General features: G+C 36.6%; 1 protein-coding gene across 6 annotated transcripts in view; it reads left to right on the top strand.

Annotated features, from left to right (window-relative positions):
* RABGAP1 (RAB GTPase activating protein 1) overlaps positions 1-20,071 on the top strand; it is a 177,957-nt gene that overhangs the window by 105,426 nt on the left and 52,460 nt on the right. The gene's annotated exons all lie outside the window — the stretch shown is intronic.

Raw genomic sequence — 20,071 nt, forward strand, 5'->3', positions numbered from 1 at the left:
GTGTGTGTGTGTGTGTGTGTGTGTGTGTGTGTGTGTGTTTCCTTTTTATCTCTTTGTATCCCTAGCTTACTAGGAGATCTGGGACAAAATAATTCAACTCTAAGCAGTAGCAAACAAATGATCCATTGAACATACCTTCTAAGTTTGCAGAAATTATTTTCTAAAAAGTGCTTTGAATCGGAGAATCAGGATCATGAAGATAAATTGCTCTTAGTTCCAGTTTTTGTAATGTCATGGAAATGATGACATTTTGAAGATTTAAAATAAATAAAACCATATCTAACACCTCTCTTCAGCTGGCATGACTGAACCTGGGTGTGAAAAGCGTCAGCATTTTTAAAAAGTCATTTTCCTGTCGCTTTTCTAGGCTCTTTCTGTTTGGGCTTCATGTGCAATTGAATTCTTTTAAGGGGAATATTAAAAAATAGTGATGAATTAACAGGATTTAAATTTTGCTTTATATATGCCAAAGTAGAACTACACTGCAGATTTCAGCACTGTCGTTTAGAAAGCCAAATGTTTTATGTTTTAGGTCTTCTCTTGAGAGAATTCTCAATACATATTGTTGAATAACATGAACACCTAAGCGTTAATTTTAGAATTTTGCAGTGCACCATGAGTGAAGCAAAAAGGCAGTCAAATCATACAATTTAGGAAAAATTGAGCTACTTTCTGTGGCATGCTTCATGGGGATCTAAAGAAATGTGTGCATGGAAAGTGATTGCGCTGTAGTGTTTTTGCCCATGCCTTTGTGTGTGTATTGAAAATGTTTGAATTTAGATTTCTCTTTACAGCAAAGTGTATTTTAATAAGCTGAAAAACAAATGATAGGTTAATGGCTGCCATTTTTATAATGGTGAAAATATATAGAAATGAATCTTCAGTCTTCTTTTTTTTTTAATCCACAAACTTTGATATGTCAGAATATCTGGGAGAAAAAGATGTCCTAATAAGCAACTGAGTCAGAAAATATACTGTATATTTAACTAGTTCCTTTTTTAAATAGAAGGGGATTGAGATGTTCTCTTTGTGGTTAAATGGAATCAACAAAGTAGCATCTAATCTTTTTAAAAGCTTTTTTTTGGTGTTAAGAAATGCACATTTGAATGTGAGAAGGAGAAATTCAGATTAAGTCTCTTTTATTGCTCTTCTCTTTCTGGACAAAAAAATCCTTTGATGTAACAGTTCTTTACTTAGTCTTTTTTTTTTTTAAAGCCAAAGTACTAGCAAAATCTATAGGATTTTTATTATTTATTCTGTAGAATTATTGAAAGTGCTGTGTATTGTATGTACTGGTGATGTTTTGTTCTTCAAGTGATTATCTTTAGAACAAGAAGTTTATTTTTCTAAAAGGAGAGAAGGATTTCCCAGCAGCTCCAGGCATGAGAGTATTTCCTCTGCTTTTCTACTGGTTTTAATGTTTTGGAAGTCTTCAGGGGGCTTATGTGATCTCTGCCTTTGGCTAGATGTTATAATCTGAATACAACAATGGTATTCAGTGAGATGGAAGAAACCCAAGGGAAATGGGTAAAGTGGAGTTTTGAATCCAACAAAGGATGCAGATATTTATAAAACAGGCAAATAGGCTTTGGTTTTCTGTCATGATATTAGAAAACCTACTACCCCTTTTAATATAAAGGGCAGCATTCTTAACGATTTTAGGTCTTAGATTTTAACTTCAAATGTGTGCTCTACTTTAAACTTTTTTATTTTAAGTGAATAAGTATTACATAAACATTTAAATTTCAGATTCTGAATTCTTCCCAAAAGCTTGCTTGCTCTTTATATTTAGTACTAAAAAACTTGATTCTAAGCTGTTTCAGTATTTAGAACTCAAGTTGAAATTGCAAGTTATATTAGCAGTGGCTCTGTTAAATTGCCATTTGAATTGAAAAACCTTTTCTCTTGGATTTTGAGAAATGGTTATGCATATTTCTCCTTTATTTACATGCCACAAATCTAAAGAAAAACAGAGTTTCCTTTTTCTTCATGCATGTTGGAGAAAGTAACCTGTTCAGATTTGCAGTTTGCTTGTGAGTTTTAGTTTAGCAAAGATGAGAATCTTAAAGATTAATTTTTATAAAAAACTGATGTTAAATCGGTGGAGTTTTGCTTTTGGGGGATGCTGAGCCCTTTTAATTTTTTCCTGCAGTAGCATTCCATCTTGTGAGAAAGAGAAAACTCTTTGAGAAAGATCTTATGGAAATTTTATGGAAAGAGCCACTGGAAGTGGCTAATCAAGCTGATCTTTTTTTTTAATTTTTTAATTTATTTTTTTTTAATTTACATCCAAATTAGTTAGCATATAGTGCAACAATGATTTCAGGCGTAGATTCCTTAGTGCCCCTTACCTGTTTAGCCCATCCTCCCTCCCACAACCCCTCCAGTAACCCTCAGTTTGTTCTCCATATTTATGAGTCTCTTCTGTTTTGCCCCCCTCCCAGTTTTTATATTATTTTTGCTTCCCTTCCCTTATGTTCATCTGTTTTGTCTCTTAAAGTCCTCATATGAGTGAAGTCATATGGTATTTGTCTTTCTCTGAGTAATTTCATCAAGCTGATCTTTTAATGACTCAAAAGACACCTCTTTTAATAAGAGCTTTTGTTAACAGATTTTTACATTTTTATCCTGGTACCAAATTTAGATGTTATTAGAAATACTTTTTTTCACATAAGAATCTCTGTCAACATCTCAGCCTAAAACTAGAGACTCCATACACTAATTTTAAAGAAAAATCCCCCCGTTCCCCCACTGGTAAACTTGCTTAATACCAGATGTCTTTCCAGTTTATCTGTCTTCATTGGACTGTATAAAGTCTACGTTTTCTTCCAGTTACCAGTTCTTTTCTCACATTCATTGATTGTCTATACTGCCTTTTAATTTTTATTTTCTTGTGTGTGTGCATGTTAGGGGAGAACGGGGTGAGCCTGGATGTCAGCAGTCAATCTTTAGTGGCTAGGGGCATTTTCTATGTGATACATGTGGACAGTTCATATTAAAGTAACCTTTTCATCTTGGCATACTTAGTGCAACATTTGATGACGTTTGGTTTAAATACCAATCTTGCTAGTTCAGAATGAAAAAAAGTATATTTTTAGATTCAATTACCTTGGGCTTTGGCAAGACAGTGCATTTAACTATATATGGTATGTGACTGATATCAGAGGAAGCACAAGCTTTTGGTAATTGTGTTGAAATTATTTCATAGTAAATGTTCAGATAAGACAATACTAATTGTTACATTTGTAAATTAGTTATACGTTTTTATACAGTGATTTCAGAGAAGATGTTTTTTTTTCCTCTTAGAGCAGAAAAGCAGCTGCAAAAGGACAAGTGGTCTACTTTAATGAAAGAACTGTCTTACACCAGAAAGGATATTTGAATTTTTCATGGATCTGTTGACTCCCAAATTCCATTTTGTAAAGGGTTTTCCTTAAGCTTTATTGCTGGATGAATTTCTTTTTGAGCCTTTTCTAATGGCTTTTCCTTTTTACTTGAATAATGGTCTCAGTATTTTAAGGATTGGGAAAACTTGAATTTTTATACTATAAATGCATTGTCCACTCACTCTTTGAACTTGAAAATGAAGCAACAGGGTTACAAGTTCCCAGACAGTGGAGTGGTTTCTGGGAGAGTTTCCTCAGCCTTTCAGGTTTGATTGAAAAATCTGCACAGTGGCTTTGTAGGAAATGTTTTAATTTTGCTATGTGTTTTTGTATCATAGAAGACTTGTGAAATAAATTATTGGCAAACCAGAATTTTTTGTTATATGAGCACATTGTGGGAAGATTAAAGTGGGAGAAATGTGGCATTTACGATTTTTTTAAGTCTTCACAAATTGTTCTCTGTGTTGTTTTGCATAATTTTTCTATTTCAGGTTGAAGGAAAACTAACTATTTTATATTAAGTGTACATATTAATATATTTTACATGCCCTGGCATTATTCTAGACATTTCTTATAGCTGAAAATGAGTCATTTGGCTTTTCTTCAAAATTTGGGTGACAAGGGCACCATGATATGATTAAATTGAACTTTGAATTGAGAAAAAATCCAGGTTTCTGTTACAAATTAACTAGTTTTATAAGTGCAAGTCACTTCTCCAAGCACTTAATTTCTTCTATAAAAGGAGATAATAATCCCCTTATCCCTCATAGGGTTACTCTGGCAATTGAATTAGATAATGGATGTAAAAGTACTTTGTAATATGTAAAGTGCTTTGCAATAAAAATGAGTACTATTATTTGTATCTGCCATGGTTTCACATCTGAGGAAGTCACACATAATGGAATGGTGTCCCCCTACATTAAGGTCTTAGAAGCTCAGTGCTGGGTGACTATTCCTATGCTAGTTAGCAATCCCAAATTTGAGAAGAGAGGCATGATAAATCCTCGCCGTTCTAAAATGACAGTAGTGTTAAATTCATAAAACTGTTTTCATTTACTTCCTTTACTTGTCTGTAAAGTCTCTAAAGGCAGGGACAGTGTCTCTTCATATCTTCATCCCCAAAATCTAACATGGGAGCTGGCTCAGAGCAGAAGTTTTATAGTAAACTTTACAAAATTAATGAATGATTCTTTCTAATCATTAGTTCTAGTCATTATACAGCAGTAATGTTCAAAAGGAGGTCCAGAGCCCACAAGCACTTGTGTTTGCTCAAGGCTGTTCTAGACTGTAAATGACAAAAGATAGCTTTTTAATACCAAGAGACTAGTGTCGGAGTATATGTGCGCTGTATGGCAGGTAACTTTACACCTGGAAACCTGGTAGCCTTGACCCAGGGAACTTCAGACACTGCTGTCAAACTGCCAGTTTCTCACAGCATGGATAAGAAACAGGTATTTGGATCACATCACCTTCTTGGCTCTGAATGCAGATAAGGTAGGCTGTAAAAATCTGTCACAAGAAAAGAGGAAGTATATAGACTATCTTGGTGAAAGAAGCTATTCTGTGGTTTTGCTTTGTCTCTCAGTCTTTACCAGTTTTTTAGTTTTGTCTTCCTTTCTTTTCTTAACATGCGTTGGTCATGTATTCAGAGAGATGTGCTTCAGATGACACTGCTGCAGGTTGTGGAAAATTCTATTTGCAATAACAGTGGGTTTAGGGAAAGCTTAAACAATCGGGAAGCCCTTATGCACCAAGCTCCACTCTATACCAGACATTGCAAATAGCTGGTCTCAGAGGGATATAAAGAAGGATCACCGGGGCGCCTGGGTGGCTCAGTTGGTTAAGCGTCCAACTTCTGCTCAGGTCATGATCTCGTGGTTCGTGATTTCGAGCCCCACATCAAGCTCTGTGCTGACAGCTCAGAGCCTGGAGCCTGCTTTGGATTCTGTGTCTCCCTCTTTCTCTGTAGCCCTCCCCCTCCACTTGTACTCTGCTTCTCTCTCTCTCTGCCTCTCTCTCTCTCTCTCTCTCTCTCTCTCTCAAAAAAAGAAAAAAGAAAAGAAAAAAGGATCACATGCTTCCTTTCTTGTAGAACTTTATAGTTTTTAGATATTTCATATGGAAAAATTCTGTGATTATTTGCCTTTCCAAAAACCTCACCAGAGTAACCTTATCTGGAGGAATTTACCAAGACTTTCTGGTGGGACGCTAGGTATACTGTGCTTCTGTTTTGGGGGTGAGTTCGCTTGATACCAGTGTATAAAAATCATTATGTCACTTTATTAGTTTAAAATAAATCCATGGGGCGCCTGGGTGGCTCAGTCAGTTAAGTGTCTTACTTTGGCTCAGATCATGATCTCATAGTTTGTAGGTTTGAGCCCTGTGTCGGGCATTGTGCTGGATCCTGCTTCGGATTCTGTGTCTCCCTCTCTCTCTGCCCCTCCCCCTGCTCATGCTCTGTCTCTTTATCTCTTTCAAAAATAAACATTAAAAAAAATTTTTTTTAATAACATAAGAAATCTGTAGTGGCAGTAGGGACCAGTTGTTCCCCAATGGTAGATCTTCATGAGAGGCCAAACCATATTCAGTGTGTTGCTTGGTGAAGGTAGAATTTCAGAATGTGGTTTTGTAGTGTGAACATTTATTGGTATCTGATTAAGCCCATCTCCACAATGAGAAAACCTGATCATTAGGATCATAATAAAAGTGGAAAGCATCTCTACTGGCCAACCCACCTTCTCATTGATGTTTAATTGACGTGTTATTTCTTAGGTTTAATTAACTTCTTTTGTACTTGTCAGTTAGTAAAATTGCTTGTAATTTGTAGTAGTCTTACAAGCCTGCTACTCATTCTTTCTTTTTGAGGTGGTTTTATATCACTGGTCTTACCTTTTACCGTACAACATACTGTTTCATGATTTAATATTCAAAGGGTAGCCGGCCATATTACTTTGTCAGTTGTGGGGACCAGCTCATTTTGGTTTTCATGTAGTACCTATATACTGTCTAATTAGAAAAGGAAGATATATGAAAATACTTATAAAAATTAACAGTGTCAGTCAAATAGGATTGAAACATTAAATATACAGAATGTCATATCTAGCAAAGGAGATGGGGAGGGACATTTGGACTATAAAAGATTTTAGTGCTCATTTGGTCTGATTCTCTCTTTTTACAGACAGTAAACCAATCCATTGACCACACATCTATTTATGATAATATCCAGACTTACTTCGAATCCATTGCCTTCTCTTATTACACCATGTTGCTTTTACAGAAGTTTTTGACTTCAATTAGCCAAGCCCTGAATGAGTAAGATTTAAAAAATTTTTTTTTACATGTTTATTTATATTTAAGAGAGAGAGAGAGAGAGAGAGAATGCACAAGTAGGGGAGGGCCAGAGAGTGAGACGGAGATAGAATCTGAAGCAGGCTCTAGGCTCCAAGCTGTCATCACAGAGCCAGATGTGGGGCTCGAACCCAGGGGCTGTGAGATCATGACCAGAGCCAAAGTCGGACACTTAACTGACTGAGCCACCCAGGTACCCCATGAATAAGATTTAAATAGACTAAAATGGTGTGTGTGTCTGTCTATGTGTCTACGTGTGTGTGTGGAATTTTAGGTACTGGACGCATTATGGGCAACAATATAAATGTTAATCAAGGCTTATTATGTTTCAGGAGAATTTTGTAAACTTTGTCTTATTTAATCCTTCCAATACTGCATGAGCTAGTGGCTAGCATTAACCCATCATGTAGATGAGGAAACTGAGATTTAGAGTTGCCAGAATTGTACAGTTAATAAGTAAAAAATCTATTGGAGCACCCAGGTGGCTCATTTGGTTAAGCATCTTACTTCGCTTCGGGTTGTGATCTAATGGTTCGTGAGTTCAAGCCCTGCATTGGGCTATCTGCTATCAGCACAGAGCCTGCTTCAAATCCTCTGTCTCCCTCTCTCTCTGCCCCTCCCCTGATCACTCACACTCTTCCCCCCCGCAAAAATAAACATTAAAAAAAGAAAAGTAAGAAATCTAGGATTCAAAACCAGATCTTTCTGACTCCAAAGCCTATATTCTTACCTCATTTAGTTCTCACAGAAACCTTTCTGGTAGTTCTTTTTTATATCCCTATTTTACAGGTTGAGGAAACTTAGAGAGATGAAGAAAATTTTGTCAGTATATCAGCTGACTCTGAGACTTGAAAACATCACAGACTTTCTGCCAAATACAGCATATTGAGTGTGAATGTTTATTTCTGTTAACTGCACTGAAAAGAATAGCAAGGGTATAATACATGTGGACAGAGAGAAGAGGAGCAGAAATGATGGCAGATAAATGAAGCCAACAAAGGTTTGGAATATAGAAACCTAGTAGATAAGTGGTAAGTGACTCAGCAGTCAACAAAGCTGAATCCTAAAGTCAAGCTGCCCAGGGGCAAAAAGAAGCAAGCTGATTTCACTGTAGAACCTGGTAAATACTTGATAATTGGATCCCGAGATGCCTCTACAGGCAGAGAATAGTATGAAGCTGAAAACTGAAGAATTGTTAGGAAGTTTATGTAAGCAACATTTAAATACCCCTCCACACCACCTTGATCACCATCCCAAGCTGCCCCAAGCAGGCAACTGGTTTTTCACCATCCCAGCAGGAAGTGGGAGATTTCCTCTTTGGAGAAGAGGTCAAACCACAGACCTTCTGGATGCCAGACATAGCTGAGGATGGCACTAAGATACCTTTGAAAAGTTGGGTGTCACGAGAAAGTCTGCATATTAAATACTCAGTCTCCTTGTCCCTCTGCACTCCCAGAATGCTCTCAGCCAGCCTTAAATGAGTCTAGTCTGGGGACTGATGTTTGAAGGCTCCCAAACCAGTCACATTACCTGCCCAAAGCACCTTTAAGTTGGCGCTTCTCAGTCAATAAATTCCACCTATGCGTACAGAGCTTCCAAGTAACTTTTTACTCCTCTTTTACTATTAACAATCAGCCAGAGATCCTGGTCTTGTGAGAAAGTCATCTCATGTAATACACAGCCCAAAACAAAAGAAATCAGAGGAAATAGAAACAATTCAAGTCACAAAGTGTATTTTCCAAAATATATTTTCAGAGAAGCTTTTGCATCCATTAAAGGAGAATAGGATGCTATAAGAAATGAAAAGAAAAAAAGTAAGAGTTCTTATAATCAGAGCATAATCAGATATTTTTTAAATCCAAAAAGTTGGAAGATAAAATTGAAGTAGACTAGATAGTGAAACAAAAGACAATAAAGTTGATAAAAACAAGACAGAGACTCAACAAAGGAGGCCCAATATCTAACTCATATGATTTTCAGAAATAGAGAAAAAAAAATGAGGAAATTCTCAAAGAAATATCAGAAGAAACATATCCAGAACTAAAGGCTATGAGTTTCCATAATGAAAAGGACCAGCTTAGTGTAATAAAAAGATTTTATGATGGCGAATCATAAAATTTTAGGATACTGGGGATAAAGTAGAATCTTGAAAGCTTCTTGGTCTGGAGTAGGAATGGGAAAGTGGGAATTTACTAAACACAGGGATCTGAATAGCACTGGTCTTTCTGGCACATTAAAGCAAGAAGATATAGGGAATAACTTCAGATTTTTGAGAAGTGATTTTTAACCTAGAATTTTATGCTCAAACTTTGATTCAAGTGCAAGGATAAAATAAACCCATTTTGAGATATGCAGGGTCTCAAAAATAGTTATCTGCCTTACATCCTTTCTCAGGAAGTTGCTGAAGGATATGCTTCTCAGTACAAGGGATGAAATTTTAAAAGTGGAAGAGGGGCACCTGGTGGCTCAGTTGGTTTAGCACCTGACTCTAAATTTTGGCTCAGCTCATGATCTCTTGAATCGTGACATTGAGCCCGTGTCAGGCTCTGCACTGGCAGCGTGGAGTCTGCTTGGGATTCTCTCTCTCTGCCCTGTCTCCGTTTACATGCATGCATTCTCTCTCTCTCTCTCAAAAATAAATAAACTTTTTTTTTTTTTTTTTTTAAAGTGGAAGCTATGGAACCCAGGAAGCAGGGACTCCCTACACAGGACAGAGGTGAAGAGAATTCCCATGGTGATGGGGAAGGGGAGCCCTAGGATGTCAGCTGTGCAGCAGACCTAGAAAGCCACTAGTCCAAATTGGAGAAAAGGAAGGAGGGCACTAGGAAGTATGTCTTTTAGGAAAAAACTGAGAGGAATTTCCAATCCTGTCAAGATTTGTAGGGGAAGAACTGGTGATAGATAACATAGAATACTGGAGGAAAGAAACAGCAAGTAGTAACTGCAGAAGAAATGGAAAATTAAAGAACAAAGGGTATTTAGTCATGATACACTCTGTGATTTAGTTAGCAATATTGATTTAACTAAAAATTGTAGCAAAATTACATTGGGAGTCACGATAAGGGGAAGGGAAGTGTGTGTGGTAGGTGGGTGGTGTTGGGGGCTATAACAGACAGAGTATCATCTCCCATACTGAAAGTCTGGAAAAAACAAAAACCAGAAAATAGCAACTTAAGCAACTTATTTTATTTAGAAATAGGAAGGAAAAAAAAAACTGAAAAGACAAGAAATGGTTGCCTCTGGAGAACGGAGCAGGGTAGGAGGAGTGAGGGGTCTGGGTCTGCTATTTTTCTCTGTAAGCTTTGTCCTGTGACCTTTTCAATGACGTAGATGCGTTATTTTTTACGAAAAGCATGACTACATTTAGGAAAAAAGCAAATAAATTTGACCGGAAAGCATAGGTTTAGAACATACTCCTGAAGTAGAAAATGAGAGCATACTAGCACTCTCCTACCTCTGGCCCAATACAGAGCAACTTCCTATTCATCATCTCTTTTTATCCTCCTAGGAAGACAGGCAAAGGGGAAATGATTCCTCTTGTACAATTGTGGAAGCCTAGTTTGGGGGCTCTAAGACCTTTTTGATTCCAGTCTCCTACATCACTATGCCTCATTGGTATTTGTTTGGGTCTTTTTAGATTTTTTTAATTTTGGTTTTTACCAAGGGAAGACAGCAGACTGGAAAGCATCTTCTTTGACATCCTGGGAAGGAAATCCTGAAAATAAACGTGTGTGTGTGTGTGTGTGTGTGTGTGTGTGTGTGTGTGTGTGTGATGAGTTTAGGTGTACTGGTGTACAGGCCTGGCAATATGAGATCACGAGAGGAATGCGAAGTGCCATGTGATATTCACAGGTAAAGAGATGTGTGTTAGGTGAATTTCCGTAGAAGGCAGTATATGAGATGGAGCCTGCTCTGAGAAAAGTAGGAATTCTATAATGTTATCTCTACCCACCCCTTGAATGAAATTTCCATAAAGTATTCAGCCAGACGGAATTAGAGGAACCCAAAAGATCAATAGACAAAAGACCCTAATAAAGTGACCTACAATTATCAAGCAGTATATGACACAAGAACGCCCTTTGCAAAGTAAAAAGCACATCTTTATGTTAAGTTACCACGATTGTACTCAGCCATCAAAAGGAATGAAATCGTGTCACTTGGAACTATGTGAATGGAGCTACATTTTATTGTGCTAAGTGAAGTTAAGTCAGGGAAGGACAAATACCATATGACTTCATTCGTATGTGGAATTTAAGAAACAAAACAGATGATCATAGGGGAAGGGCAGGGGGAAGAGGAGGTTGTTAACTATAAAGAACAAATTGAGGGTTCATGGAGGGAGGTGAGCAGGGGATGGGCTAAATGGGTGACGGGTATTAAGGAGGGCACTTGTTGTAATGAGCACTGGGTGTTATATATAAAATACTACACTATATGTTAACTAGAATTTAAATGAAAATTTGAAAAAAAATTACCATGATTGTAATCACTTAATGAAAGATTTATTGGTTTGTTGCAAAAAGATTGTATTGGCTTTGAACAAAATAGAAGAGTAAGAGTCTTTTCAAAGTAAAACTTTAAATTCTTTGTCAGGGGTGCTTCGGTGAATTAGTTGAGGGTCCGACTCTTGATTTCAGCTAAGGTCGTGATCTCACAGCTCATGAGATCGAGCCCCACATCAGACTCTGCAGTGACAGTGGGAGTCTGCTTGGGATTCTCTCTCTCCCTCTCTCTGCCCCTCCCCTCCCTCAAAATAAATAAATAAACATTTAAAAAATAAATTCTGTGTCTATTGGCTTTTAATAAATACATGTTGATTTAGTAAGACAGTATTTAGGGGAGAAAGCAGAAGTTACAGCATTAAACATCATGATTTATTTCTGAATTTTCCTCCAGAAAGAATGGGGAAACCCCCACTGCCAAAGCCATTTATTTATAGCTAGACCAAAAAAAAATTTTAAAGGCCATTTGTGGGTCTCTGTCTTCATTGGTGTCTGGGGAGCAGAATCTGACTGAAAAATCGGCTTCGTTTTTTTAAAAAAAATCTTTGTTTATTGAGGGCGGGGGGAGGGAGGGAGGGAGGACATGCAGGGAGAGGAGAGAAAATCCTAAGCAGGCTCTGTGCTGTCAGCGCAAACTGTGAGATCATGATCTGAACCAAAATCAAGAGGCAGACACTTAACAGACTGAGCCATCCAGGCGCCCCAAAAGTCTTTTTCATTTTTAAAAGTTCTTTTTCTCCATGACATGGTATTTGTAGTAACTGAAACCTTTCGTACTTAGATTATGTTAGCGTCATGTGTTATTAACATCATTGTACTGAGGATGTGTGTTGTAGCCTACAGAGTACTAGAAATGAAGTTAAAACAAAATTTAGATCCTAGTTCTGTCAACTGATTAGGTAATCTTAATTTGTCTGAACTTCAGGAGGATACCCATACTTGAGTAATGATACCAGTATTAAAGGAGTTGGTTTAAGGTCAGATGCATGTTATAATAATGTAAAGCTGTTTACATTATTACTGTGATTACTTTATACTCCCCCCCCCCCCCCAGGATAAAGAGGAGAGTAGTGGAAAGAGCATGGATTTTGGAATCTCTGGCCCTTTGTTTTCTACTCTGTAAAATGGGTTTGTGCCCTTCATTAGACTTACTGTGAAAATTAGATACCGTCATGTTTTAAGTATATAGAAATGTGCATGGTGGCATCATAGAAACTCAGTAAAAGGTTGCTGCTTTGTCACACAGAGGTCAGAATCTCCCAGTAACCTCCCGGGCGTCCTGTAAAATGGCATATTCTCAGTGGAAAGGCCTTGTGTGAATGTGGAGTGGCTTGGAGCGGCCCACCCTTCTTGCAGGGTTTGTAAACCCCTCAAGTACTGCCATAATGGCTTATTCCATCAGTGCACTCAAGTGCACTCATGTCTTATGTACTTTGTCTTGCTTTTATAGTATGTTCTGCAGGAAGATTACTCCTATGTAATTCTCGGACACTGAGGTAAATGTATTTAGATGGACTTCATCAAGGAACAGGTCATTGAGTCTTACAGCAAGAGCTTTAGGAGGTTAGAGGTAGAAAGGAAGTTTGGGACTACGTGAAGAGGGGTTCCTTTAATTGAAATTTGAAAATAATTTTTATTAGAAAAAGAAAAAAATAATGTCAAGGGATATTTTAAGCTTCAAAGGCCTGAATGAAGAGGGATTATTTATACACTTAAGGAATAGAAACTATATAATATATAGTGGTTAAAAGTATGTGTTTGAAAGGCAAGCCAACTTGAGTTTGAATTCTAGCCCTGCCACTTAATAGCTGTTACCTAGGGCAAGGTACATAATCCCTCTTAGTTCCTGTTACCTCAACTATTAAGATTAAATGAGCTAATACATCTGAAGCTCTTGGCACACAATAAGCATTTGATACATGTTAGCAGGTCCTGCTATCTTGGTTGGTATTATACCTATGTGCTGATAAGTTTTAAGTTTTTAGGTTAATAGAAAAAGATCTAGGTAGCTACAAATTTGTACATTAATGATGTAATAAGATAGTTTTCAATATCTAAATATTTTATTTATTGATAATTTTTTCTTAAGATTCATTCTTCAATGGAAAAATTAACATTTTTCTTCTATATCAGGACTCAAGGAAACATCATTTTTGCCTGAAAGCTATATTAAAATATATAACTAAAATAGATACTGAAATCCAGAACATATAGTCTATTTATACAAATGCAGACCTCTTCTAGAATTCTGAATGTAGTTCAGCAGTTCACAGATGGAGATGTTTGTGATCAGTATCATTCAAACACAGATTCTCTTTTAATTGTGTTAACTATCCCAAGACTGGAAACTCCATGGAGTTGTAAAATCATTTTAATATATCGAACCATTTTATAATTGCTATACATTTTTGCTACTCAGTACGCATACTTGATTCTCTGACTTAAGACTTGTTATTTTCAAAAGAAACTAACTTTATTTTTTTAGGTATACTTATTTTGAGAGAGAGAGAGAGAGAGAGAGAGAGAGAGAGAGAGAATAAATATCCCGAGCAGGCTCCATGTCATCAGCCTAGAACCCAACGGGGCTTGGTCTCATGAACAGGGAGAACATGACCTGAGCCGAAACCAAGAGTTGGATGCTTAACTGACTGAGCCACCCGGGTGTGCCCAGAAGAAACTAACTTTAAAGTAAAACTGAGTATTTGTTAAGCATTATGAAATATTCCTAAATATTTTCTTAGAAATCATAATTTGTTTATTTGGTTATATAAAATATAGCTTGAGGAATGGGTGTTGATCTTGTGTATATGTGGTGTCTATGAGTGGGTGATTTTGAGAAGATTTTATTCTTAGCATGTAATGCTTTACAAAGTCTTTAAGCAATTAATATAAGTCAAACAATACAATCTGTATTAAGCTGTACTAAGAAGGCATTTGATACATGGTCTTACTTGGTAATACAAATAATATAATTTAAATAAGTATTTGGAAATCATCATAGTTATCAGAAACATGTGTTTGAAACATGACTTTGTATATAATAATTCTGTGACTTCAAATTTAGCTGACTCATAAACTACCTCCCTTACCACCTTTTTAGTCAAAATGACACTTTTTGTGTTCATTTTTGTCAGGTAACAGTTCTTGAGTATTTCCTCTCCATGATGGATTACTGTGCAGAAGAATCAACAATAACAAAGCAGGAAAAGTTTGACAGTGTAGTTAGCATTTATGCCTTATCTATATATGATTTGGGACAGTTTTGCCAAACATTGAATAATTTTCCTGTGGGAAACTTGAGCCCTAAAAGGAAATGAACATAGCTAAAAGACTGCATATCACATGGGACTTAGACTTATTTTTAGAATGGCACTATAATGCCATATTTGGATTGAAACAATCTGATAGCAGTGCATTATTTTATTTAAAACTATCTTTTCTGAAGTCATCTAATTTTCTATCACATTGTATGCTATAGAGTTAGTGTTAGAAGTATATAACTGTTTAGCTGACCAGTGCTAAAGCATGTATTAAAATTAGAAGCACTTGTTTGGCAGGCATTGCCAGAGCCCGCGTTCTGAGTCTGCTCTGTATAATAAAGATTCTGTGGCAGTTCATTGTCATAGTACGTAGTTGTCTTTTTGTTGTGTAGGTTTAGAGTAAGTTGTTTTCTTTATTGGAAGGGAAAAAGAGAGTAAAGAAAGATTAGTAGCATTGGGCGTTGGTATAGTTATCTGATTGTGGGAGAGCACTTTCCTAAATGAAACAAAAACAAAGAAACCCAAATGGATTTTGCCTCTGAGAAATGATTTTCTTAAAGATAATTAACAAAGGTATTTCATACTGAGCTCTACTGTGTTTTGGTTAGTGTCATTCATAGGCGAAAAGAAGAGAGAAAAGAACAGAACCCTCTTATTGCATCATTTATATTATGTGTCAGTTTTTCTGCTACCTGATTTATCTCCTTTATAATTTGATTTGGTTAAGATAAGTTATAATGTTGGTAATATACAGTGGATTTCTGAATTGTGTACTGTCTAAAATTGCAGATCCCCCACAGGGCACTAAGTCCCAAACAGGAAAATCTGCCAAATACATATTTTGTCCCTTGGCCTCTCTCCCAAGGTTGGAAATAGGCCAACATCATAAATCTCAAGTCTGATGGGAAAGAGCCACCACTGATGTAAAAGGCCTTATGATTAAGATACATCTTGGAATCCACCTAGCATTTAGGGAAAATGCCATTTGTTTGAATAACTTCTTGAAGGGCCACATGTTGAGGTTTTCTTTACTTGGTTTTTATGTATAAGAGCATTATATATTTCTCTGTCTTCATGTTACTAGGGCTTCAGTTATGTCTCTTTTACACTGAGCAGACTTTATCCAAGGAAGCGCTTTCATATGAGTAAAAAGAAAAAGCATATTGGGGCACCTGGGTGGCTCAGCCAGTTAAACGTCTGACTCTTGGTTTCAGCTGAGGTCATGATCTCACAGTTCGTGAGTTTGAGCCCGGCATCGGGCTCTGTGCTGACAGCGCTGAGCCTGCCTGGGATTTTCCCTCTTCCTTTCTCTCTGCCACTCCCCTGCTCAAGCTCTTTCTCTCTCTCTCTCTCTCTCTCTGTCAAAATAAATGAATAAACATTTTAAAAAACATTAAAAAAAAGAAAAAGCATATTTTCAAAGTCTGTGTCATGTCGGTTTTAGTTAGATAGAAGACAAAAACTTTGTATCATATGTTAAGAACTGTAAATGCCACTCACTACTGATAAGGGAATTTCTTCCAGTTTTCCAGTATATTTATTTGGGTTAATACTGTGGGGCTAAAAAGCCAAAAGAGTTGGGTTCCAGTCCCAGCTCTTCCCCTTTCTAGCCAAATGATTTAACTTCTTTCCTCATTTGTCAAATAGGGAAAATAATGGAACTCATGTCAGAGTAAGTTACGATAGACAGATCTGTCTATATGATGTGTCTGCATATAAGGCTCTTAAAGCAATGACACCAGATCCATCTTAGCTCTTGTTATTGTTGTTTAATTATTTTTAAGTCTCTAAAAGTGAATTTGGCAAAAGGAAATAAGTGGCTCTGAACCTTACTGAGTGTCTACCATTTGTTGGACACTCTTCTAGGAGTTGTAGATGGCATGTGAGCAAAACAGAAATCTCTGCCCTTGTGAAGCTTCACATTCTAGTGAATCCTTTAAATTCTGTGAACAATCTTCTTAGAAAAGTACACACAAAACATTGCATGCAGTGTCAAAGAATTTATGGTAACCTGGGAGTCTGTTAAATCTCAGAAATCTCTAAGAATATCATGCATACCTTCTTTTTATTTTTCAGAATTCCTGTGTGAGGCATTCCTTAAGAGGGATACTGTATTTGTTTAAGAGACAAGATAATTGTTACTGTTTTCCTTAATCACCTTTTTTGGCTCTAACAAATCGGAAATGCTTAGAAATAACATGATCAATTGAAATAAAATCTCCAGGTTTTGCAGATTTTTGTAGGACCATCTTGGTCTTTTCCAGACACAGGAACCTCTGTTTTCATAGGCATAAAAGTCTTACTCTTTATTTTTTTCACTTAAGCAATTCTGCTGTTTCCAGAACATATGAAATGAAATTACAAATGATGAGAGTTTTGTGTAACGAAGAGAGAATGATTTTACCTCAAGGATGTTTTCAGTCCTCATTTATTCACTTGTAAACACAGCACCCCTTCAACTTCAGTTTTCTTCTTTGGGGTTTTTATCCTAGGGGATTTTAAAAATTAAGTCTTTAAAATCACTCTCACAAGCTATAGCTGACTTTTTAAGAGCAAAGTATAACCAAAAACAACTTTTTTTTTTTAAATTTCTGTGTAACATATTATAAAGATAGAACAAGGTATATAATAGATTTGAGTGGGGTTTGGGTGGTTTCCATTTTATTCTGTTTTCTTAAGTGTTGCATGATGACTTTTAACAAATCATTTATAACATTATAGGCTAGTCCTAAGAAGATCTAACTTTTTATTTAGGCAACAAGCTACTTTGGAAATAATAATCTTCCCTATGTTGGTTATTTCTCATGGCAGCCTTCCACTACATTTTCTTTGTTTGGGTACTTTCTTTTTCTTCCTGCCATTCTTAGCTTTCTATTTTTCAACTTGAGTTTACAAAGGGTGTGTATTCAAAGGGTTTCCGCCAGTTCCCAGTACCTTGTTAATCCTGAGAAGTTACCCAGTGGGCCAATTCTCACAGTAAGGTACAAAAATAGTTGTCCAGAAAAATTACAGAATGTGGTACCACTGTGATTTGAACTAATGGATGACTTTCAAACTTAGATGGAGAGAAAGAAACAGTATATGAGTATTATCATTTCCTTAGATTTTTTTTTTCTATAGAAATTATTTTAGAAGAACCTTAAATATTTAAGAAAGTAACACATCCTCACCATTGCTTTATATTTTGTACACTAAAAGGGCATAAGAGTTGGGGCCAAGAGAGAAATCATCTGTAAATCTGTCACATGAGCAGAGTCTCCTTGTGATTGCTGTTGAGCTTGTTTATACCCACAGTGTTCATTTCACCAGTTTTATTCCACGTATTCAGTTCAGCTTTTTATTGAGTGCCTAATAAGTGCAGATCATTATTAGTATGTGAACTTTGGTAGCTTAACCTTGCTAAGCCTAAGTTTCCATGTTGTATAAGGAGATAATGCCATTTTTTTCTTTTAATAAATTTTATATTTAAGAATGGTTTTAGGGGCACCTGGATGCCTCAGTTAAGGCACCAGTTCTTGATTTCAGCTCAGGTCATGATCTCATGGTTTGTGGACACCACAGAGCCTGCTTGGGATTCTCTCTCCCTCTCTCTCTGCCCCTTCCCCACTTGCATGCATGCACATGCACTCTCTCAAAAAAAGAAAGAATGGTTTTAGATTTACAGAAATATTGTGAAAATAGTACAGGATGTTTCCATATAACCTGCCCTCTTTCCTCTGTCATTAGCATCTTAACATTAGTATGGTATCTTTGTTACAGTTAATCAACCAATATTGATAGGTTAATATTGACCAAAATCTACACTTTATTTAGTTTTCCTTAATTTTTACCTAATGTCCTTTTTCTGTAGCAGATTCTATCCAGGATAGTATATTACATTTAGTCCTCATATCTCCTTAGGCACCTCTTGACTGTAACAGTGTTTCAGACTTGCTTGTTTTTGATGACTTTGATGATCTTAAGGAATACTGGTCAGGTATTTTATAGAATGCCCCTCAACTGGAATTTATCTGTTTCTCTCACAAGGTTATGAGTTTGGGGGAAGAAGAACACATAAGTTAAGTACCATTTCATCACCTCTTACCAAGGGTAGGGACTACCAACATGACTCCCCACTGTTGATGTTGACCTTGGATCATCTGGCTGAGGGCATGTCTGTCAGATTTCTTCACTGTTAAGTCACTTTTTTTCCCCTTTCCATACTGTATTCTTCCAAAGGAAGTCAACTATGCCTAGCCCAAACCAGAAATGGGGTTCCGCTAAGAGGGCAGCATGTCTGCGTAAGTTACTGGGAATTCTTCTGCGTAGGATATTTGTCTCATTTCCCCCATTTATTTATTCAGTCATTTATTTATATAAGTGTAGGTGACTCATGGGTATTTATTTTATACTTTAGATTGTAATCCAGTACCACTTTCATTTATTTTGTTCAAATTGTTCCAGCTTTGGCCATTGGGAACTCTTTTATTTGGCTCTTCTTTCCCTTTGACATACTCCTCTTGTTGTGGATTTGTTTTCTTCATGGTCAGGGTACAGAGAAAGCACTTCCTTACGCTGTGGCACTTCTAGATGTTCTAGGTTCATCTTGTCTATTTCCTGCCCCAGTCCTGGAATCAGCTATTTCTCTGAGGGGTCTTGGTTCCTTTTATTTGTAAATGGTGTTAGAAACCAAGATCCTGGCAGTAGATGTGCTCACTGCTACTGGATGTTAACTGCTTCCAGGCCCTCTCATCAACTGACAGAGTAAGGAAATATGCGTACGATAGCGCCTTTTGATCAGTCACCATGTGGGTTCGGCAAAAAATGCGTAGGAATTAGTATGGGATAGAGTCAGTAAACTTCATTTGTAGTTCTTCGCAGCTTTAGATGCAGTGGTTAGTCACACATAGACTAGAGGGAGGACAAGTACATAAAAGACTATTCTGAAACAGCAGGGTATTTACTGTAAGGGCACTACTCATTAATGTTGTGTGTACATTGATTGGTATGCTTTTCTGGAGAACAGATTGGCAGTATAATTCACACTCTAAAACATGGGTTAAACTGGATCTTGTGGGGAACAAAGTGACTGTGGAAACTGTTTTTCCTTTAGGAATCGTGGTTTTACTTTACGGCCTTGTAGATAGCAAAAGAAGTAGAACAGCCTGAATACTCCAAAGTCAGAGATTTAGCATAATTATAGCATAGCCACGTGACAGATCATTGTACAGTAAAAAATGGCAGACGTGAAAGGATGATCATAACATTTTGCAGTTAGTAAAAATTAATTTTAAAAACAGTGTAAACTTTTATAACAACAATTACATAAAAAGTTAGGCATATACCTCCACCAAACATTAGTTACAGTTATATCTGAGTTATGAAATTATCTTTCATTTTTCTCATTTCCTCCCATTATAAGACAGCAAAAAATGTTTTATAAAAATAAGAAAACAAAAAGTTAGGTTTTTCCTTTTAAAGTGCAGTAAGGTGTATTGTTAATTTTGGGTTGTGTTTGGGCAACAGTCCCATTTGACAAGAGTATGAAGAGGGGAACTAAAAGAGATTTAGATTTTAGTATGAAGTGTTGATTCTT

Source organism: Panthera pardus, unplaced genomic scaffold, assembly GCF_024362965.1.
Source record: "Panthera pardus isolate Hobbes unplaced genomic scaffold, ASM2436296v1 HiC_scaffold_20, whole genome shotgun sequence".
Taxonomy (NCBI): Eukaryota; Metazoa; Chordata; class Mammalia; order Carnivora; family Felidae; genus Panthera; species Panthera pardus.